The sequence below is a fragment of the Drosophila miranda genome, chromosome XL (assembly GCF_003369915.1).
Source record: "Drosophila miranda strain MSH22 chromosome XL, D.miranda_PacBio2.1, whole genome shotgun sequence".
NCBI classification, from domain to species: domain Eukaryota; kingdom Metazoa; phylum Arthropoda; class Insecta; order Diptera; family Drosophilidae; genus Drosophila; species Drosophila miranda.
In genome coordinates, this window is record NC_046673.1 from 16,764,903 (window position 1) to 16,771,041 (window position 6,139).

The 6,139-nt window shown below is 42.1% G+C and overlaps 1 non-coding gene across 1 annotated transcript; it reads left to right on the forward strand.

Annotated features, from left to right (window-relative positions):
* The first annotated feature begins 4,877 nt into the window (after window positions 1-4,877).
* On the forward strand, window positions 4,878-4,971 carry Trnay-gua. Its single transcript has 2 exons — window positions 4,878-4,914; window positions 4,936-4,971. It is a non-coding gene; the product is annotated as a tRNA-Tyr (tRNA).
* The last annotated feature ends 1,168 nt before the right edge of the window (window positions 4,972-6,139 follow it).

Below are 6,139 nucleotides of genomic sequence, written 5' to 3' on the forward strand. Positions count from 1 at the left end.
TAAGAAGTAGGCCCTAAATTAGAGCTTTATGGAGTGTAGGTGAGCAAGCGTAAGTGTAAGCCTTAAGAAGAATAAAGAGGAACTAAAGAGGAACTGACGGAATCTTTTCTTTCCTTATGTGAATCCTTGGGCATGCTTACCTATTTTTTTGATGCTATCAGACAACCAATTGACTGACGGAAAATAGTCCGAGTAGACAAAAATTAAGCCTATATGGATTTTGTCAAGTTACAAGGGAATACCCATATATCACCGTACGAGTTTATTGATTTTGTCTAGTGAAGAATGAGCTTACAAAACTACTGATGATCTGATAATCTGATCAACTGATAAAACTGCAGAAAGCAAATAAAAATAGTATATAAAGATGTTACCATCAACTCAGTTTGAAGCCGATAGATGATATCTCAGGACATGAGTATTATGTACATTGCAAACCGAAAAATAATCATTAAAAGAAACCACTTTAGTGAGCTGGCTGCATAAGAAATAATTGTATAAATCTGAATTGATACTCGATATATCGGAAGCCTTAGAAAATATACCAAAATAGACACCAAAAATTGATAAAAAATAACTAAAAAGTCACTTAGTTGCACTGGCTTTAGGCGGCCATCAAAAAGTAGCAGCGCCAAAAGGGCAGTTTCTCTTAAAACTTAAAAGAAGAAACTTGAACAAGAGAGAGGTCAACCCGAAGAAGGAAATAGTGTGCGGAATCTGTGGCCAAATGGAGATGCAGCTGTCCAGACTCCTGTGATATCGCACTGTTAAAAGTGTATTTCAAAAATCTGTGGCATCCACAATTTTGAAGATATGTGAAAAGCGAAAACGCAGAATCATTGAGATTATCTCAATCTCAAGATTATGGATCAGATTTATTATTATAGCCAGAATGATCAAATCAATTTGAAGTCGATACGCTACTCTCAGCAACTCGCTTATACATTATTTCTAACTCTCACACACACTTTCATCGTGCAGTGTGCGCCCTCTGAGGTAGGGGAGTCATATTGACTGAGTATTGGGTATAATTGTAGAGCCGTGGCCGTAGCTGCGAATCACAACGTTCCCCCTCTTTTTGTATTCATTTGGACGCTGATATGCTCTTATGGAAAGTTTATTAAAAGCAATGTAGTTGGGTAAGATGGAAATTTCCCACTTGCATCCCAGTTGAGGCCGCGGAGAGCAAAGCACAACGTTTTTCTAGAATGATTCGATACGGTCCTGGTGTACTTTGTATTGCTGGAACTATACACAAGAGTCGCATTCAAAAATAGGACGAGCTAGCGAAATATAGAGAGTCTTCGTTATATAAAACCCAAGCACGCTTATGGCCCTATTTACCATTGAAGAAATGTGTTCAGAAAACTTTAACTTGGGGTCTAATTTAACACGAAGATCATCAACCAGGATAATTGTCTCCAAGGGAGCACCGCTAGGGTGTAAGAAGCCAACAAGGGGCTGGAACGATGAAATGACATTAATTTGAACTTCGAGACAATAAAGTGTAATCATTTTCCACAACAGCATGACTGAAAACTATTGAGATCGGATTGTAATATACTGTATACTGGACATAGAGATTAACATCATCCTCATACATGAGCGGCAAGATTAGATTTGAGAACAATATGTTTTTCACAAGGACAATTATTCGTGGTGTGTTCTAGCGTGGGAAAATAAATGGTTTTAATTTAAATGGTAGATTTACGTTTGTCGAGTCAGTTAGTAAGTACGCACTCCTTCTGCGGGATATCGATTGCATCCATTTCTAGCCGTATATGAAAACTGTTAATCTCAAGCAATGCACTGCTCCCACATCGCCCCATTGGAGGTACATGGGTGTATGAATAGGACTGGAAGAGGAGAGGAGATATATTTATTTTAAAATATATCTTCCTTCACAGAGTACTTATATACCCTACGCTTTGCCAAAAACTGACGGAGTCCTAGCCAAATACTACCGAGGCGTATTCGAGACAGATTTAGGTCTACTCCAGCCAGACAGAATCGTATACCAGTGGGACAGATGCAAGAACTACTTTGAAATGTCTCGTGTTTGACCATTTTACATCAGATTTATTTTGTAAATTTTCATTGGTTATATCTCAGACAAATAGGGCCAGATCGGTGAAGGACCCACTCTCCCAGGATCGTGAGGGTCCAGACTGTCGACTGGCATCAAAATCTCGACTACGAAAATGAGGCCGATTTTTTGAAAATTTAATGATGATCATGATTTTTTGCGAAAATCGTGAAAAAATGGATGTCCTTTTTTCCGAAGGCAGTCGAATGGCAGGACTCTCCTGATCACGCAGAGGCATGCCTCGCACAGATCGGCTTCCGTAATGCAGAGATATAGCGTATAAAAGAAACCAGTATTTTAACGAAATGCAAATCCAAGTCTTCGGAAGGCTATATCTTAGACAAATCGGGCCAGATCGGTGAAGGACCCACTCTCCCAGGATCGTGAGGGTCCAGACTGTCGTTCGGCAACACAATCTCGACTTCGAAAATGAGGCCGATTTTTTGAAAATTTAATGATGGTTACATCATGATTTTTTGCGAAAATCGTGAAAAAATGGATGTCCTTTTTCCGATGGCAGTCGAATGGCAGGACTCTTCTGATCACGCAGAGACATGTCTCGCACAGATCGGCTTCCGTAATGCAGAGATATAGCGTGCAGAAGAAACCAGTATTTTAACGAAATGCAAATCCAAGTTTTCGGATGGCTCTATCTCAGAGAAATCGGGCCAGATCGGTGAAGGACCCACTCTCCCAGGATCGTGAGGGTCCAGACTATCGACTGGCATCAAAATCTCGACTACGAAAATGAGGCCGATTTTTTGAAAATTTAATGATGGTTACATCATGATTTTTTGCGAAAATCGTGAAAAAATGGATGTCCTTTTTTCCGATGGCTGTCGATTGGCAGGACTCTCCCGATCACGCGGAGACAGATCGGGCTCTAAATTATCGAGATATAGCCAAAGAAAATATGAAAAAGTCGGCCATTTTTGTCGCAGGTTGAGGATTGTTGTTGTTCAACAACAAAAAACGCTGGAGAAAATTATTTTTTTCTAACTTTTGTTGTAGAGCAATTAACAACAACGACAGACTACAACAAACCATGTGGCCATGGCCCGATGTGATGACTTCCTGTGATCGAAAAAATGTACCCGACTTAATGGAGCCCTTATCAAGGATCCAGAATATTGTTCCCAATCAAACATATTAGTATTTATTTATTTATTTTATTGTTCGACAACGGAATCAAAATAGTCCTTAACTAACTTATTTCTATCTTAAAAATAACAAAAAACAAAGAATTACCAAATCATACATGAAATAGGAATAAGTCTATTGTTCGGAGCAGAACCCAGCCGATTAGCTGCTTGCCAAATAGCACCTAATTCTTGGCCCTCAGCCGCTTATTTTGTTTGTTACTTATGTCTATGTCACTCATTTGTTTGTTAAAGCTCTGCGCTTGCTTGCCCTGCTAAACGCTCTCTGCCAGCTCGCTCTTCGCTATCTCCGCTTTGCGTCTGCCTACCGACGTCGGCCGAGCGAAGCTGCGCTTAGCGATCGGAGCGGCAATGTAAAGGGCAGGCAAGCCACACTTGCAATTTGGATGTCACGCATTAAAGAACATATCGTAATTTTATTTCTGCGCCGAGTTTTGTTTAGTTCGAAATAATTAGTCGGCCGATTGGGGATAAAAAACATTATCTCCACATAAAATTTGGTGACCCCGACGTGATTCCAGAAGAAACTAAGCGGAGAAACGATTCGAGTCATTCTTAAAAATTATGAGAATTTGTTGTAACATACCTGAGCAAATTACAAATAACTAACCCAGAGGTTACTCGGACCTCGGGCCCTCGCCGCGGGAATCATTTTTCGTTATCTAACAAGGCATTTTGAGCAATCGATCCACACGCACACGCACACAGGGACCCGGCACGGCACGGCACTCTTCTAACCTTACTCAATGGATCACAAACAAATTGCCGCTCATGGCGCTTGGACCGCCATCTCAGCTGTCCCTCATTTCCTCCAACCCATCTGCCGCAACATCTCTCCATCTCGCTCGCTCTCTCTGCTGGATGGGTTTTTGGTCGGTAATTATCCGTAAGCTGTCAGTTTTTTCGCTCCGCTTCATCCAATGCACTTCTTGGCTAACCTTTTTCTGGAGATGGGAACGAAACGATACTCGGACACGAATAGATGTTAAGATATGCTATTCCCACAGCTTTTAGCCCAAGCCAAGACGGCTTGGAGATTTCGTGAATCACGCTCCCATCCCTAATTTATATACATATATAGATTAACTGATATTGGTCGGCATTCGGTTGTGTGTGTTTTTATGACTTTCCGCGTTTTTGGCATCCTAATTGGTTTGTTAAGTATTTCTCTCGTTTCACCTTTTGGACCCGTCAAAAATTGCCCCTTTGGCTTATCAGGAACACACTTTGTCCGTGGCAGGGACGTAGATGCTGCTGCGGTAGTTTGCGGCTCCTAGGCTCAGAAGCGGACCCTAGCAGCCCACCACTTGACTGATAAGCCCGATCGTGTCTTGTGCGCGTCTCGGGCATGAATCACCTGGGTTTCACTTTGGCCCACAGGCGATGCTGCGCTCGCCGGGGACGACGACGACTCACGGCCGGGCGTTTCCTAGGTGGCCGCACTAATTGTCGCCCCCGATGCGCACCTTCTTTGTTTACACTAGGCGCCTTCCTTTCATCTCCCCGAACACCACTCCAGGCCGCACCCCAAAAACGATCGCCTCACCGCTCTTCTTCGCTGCCTCTCTCACTGATAAGTCGCCATTAATCCAATTGGCTTTTGAACTCGTTTTGCGCCGTCCGAATATAAACCTTCGATAGCTCAGTTGGTAGAGCGGTGGACTGTAGAGAGAGTTTCCTAGTGTAGACATCCATAGGTCGCTGGTTCAAATCCGGCTCGAAGGATTCCAACTTTTTTTATTCAGTTTCTTCTTTTTTGGGATTGGTTTAGTCGTAATAGAGCAAGAAATATTAAAGAATTTGTATAATAATTGTCATAGAACTAGCAACTATTTAAGTATTTTCTTAATTGGTTTTCCTTATGTGAAATAAGGCGAAAATCTGGAAAATCGTGAAAAAATGGATGTCCTTTTTTCCGATGGCTGTCGATTGGCAGGACTCTCCTGATCACGCAGAGGCATGCCTCGCACAGATCGGTCTGTAAATAGTTGAGATATAGCCAAAGAAAATATGAAAAAGTCGGCCATTTTTGTCGCAGATTGAGGATTGTTGTTGTTCAACAACAAAAAACGCTGGAGAAAATTATTTTTTTCTAACTTTTGTTGTAGAGCAATTAACAACAACGACAGACTACAACAAGCCATGTGGCCATGGCCCGATGTGATGACTTCCTGTGATCGAAAAAATGTACCCGACTTAATGGAGCCCTTATCAAGGATCCAGAATATTGTTCCCAATCAAACATATTAGTATTTATTTATTTATTTTATTGTTCGACAACGGAATCAAAATAGTCCTTAACTAACTTATTTCTATCTTAAAAATAACAAAAAACAAAGAATTACCAAATCATACATGAAATAGGAATAAGTCTATAATCACAGTCTGATGGCTCCATTCCCCTGGCAGGAGTCGAATCGCATCCCAGCAGCGCATTCTGCTGGTGAAGAGTCAAACAGATGGGCTCATTACTGCCATAGTTGGTCTGGTGCAGATTAACCACAAAGTTGCATGGGTCGTTAGGCTCCTGGCAGGCGTACTCGAGGCAGTCCTACTAAGGGGTTACAGATAAAGATCTGAGCAGCAATGGTCCTTCCATCCTAGAGGGAGGAGAGCTGCACAAGGCGATATCTGCGAACATTCTGGATTAGATTCCCAGGCCCTTCGGCTCTGGCGTTCGGCTTTCGTCACGTCATCATGGGCCAAACGCCGAATCAAAGGATGGGCTACAGCTTCGAAACGAGTAAGTGAATTAGAATACGATTGTGGACATATTTTAAAATATATCCTCCTTCACAGAGGACCTATGTACCCTACGCTTAGCCACAAACCGAGTTGTACCCGACTTCCTCCCGCCAAAAAGGAGTCCCATCCAAGCATTACCAAGGGGTAT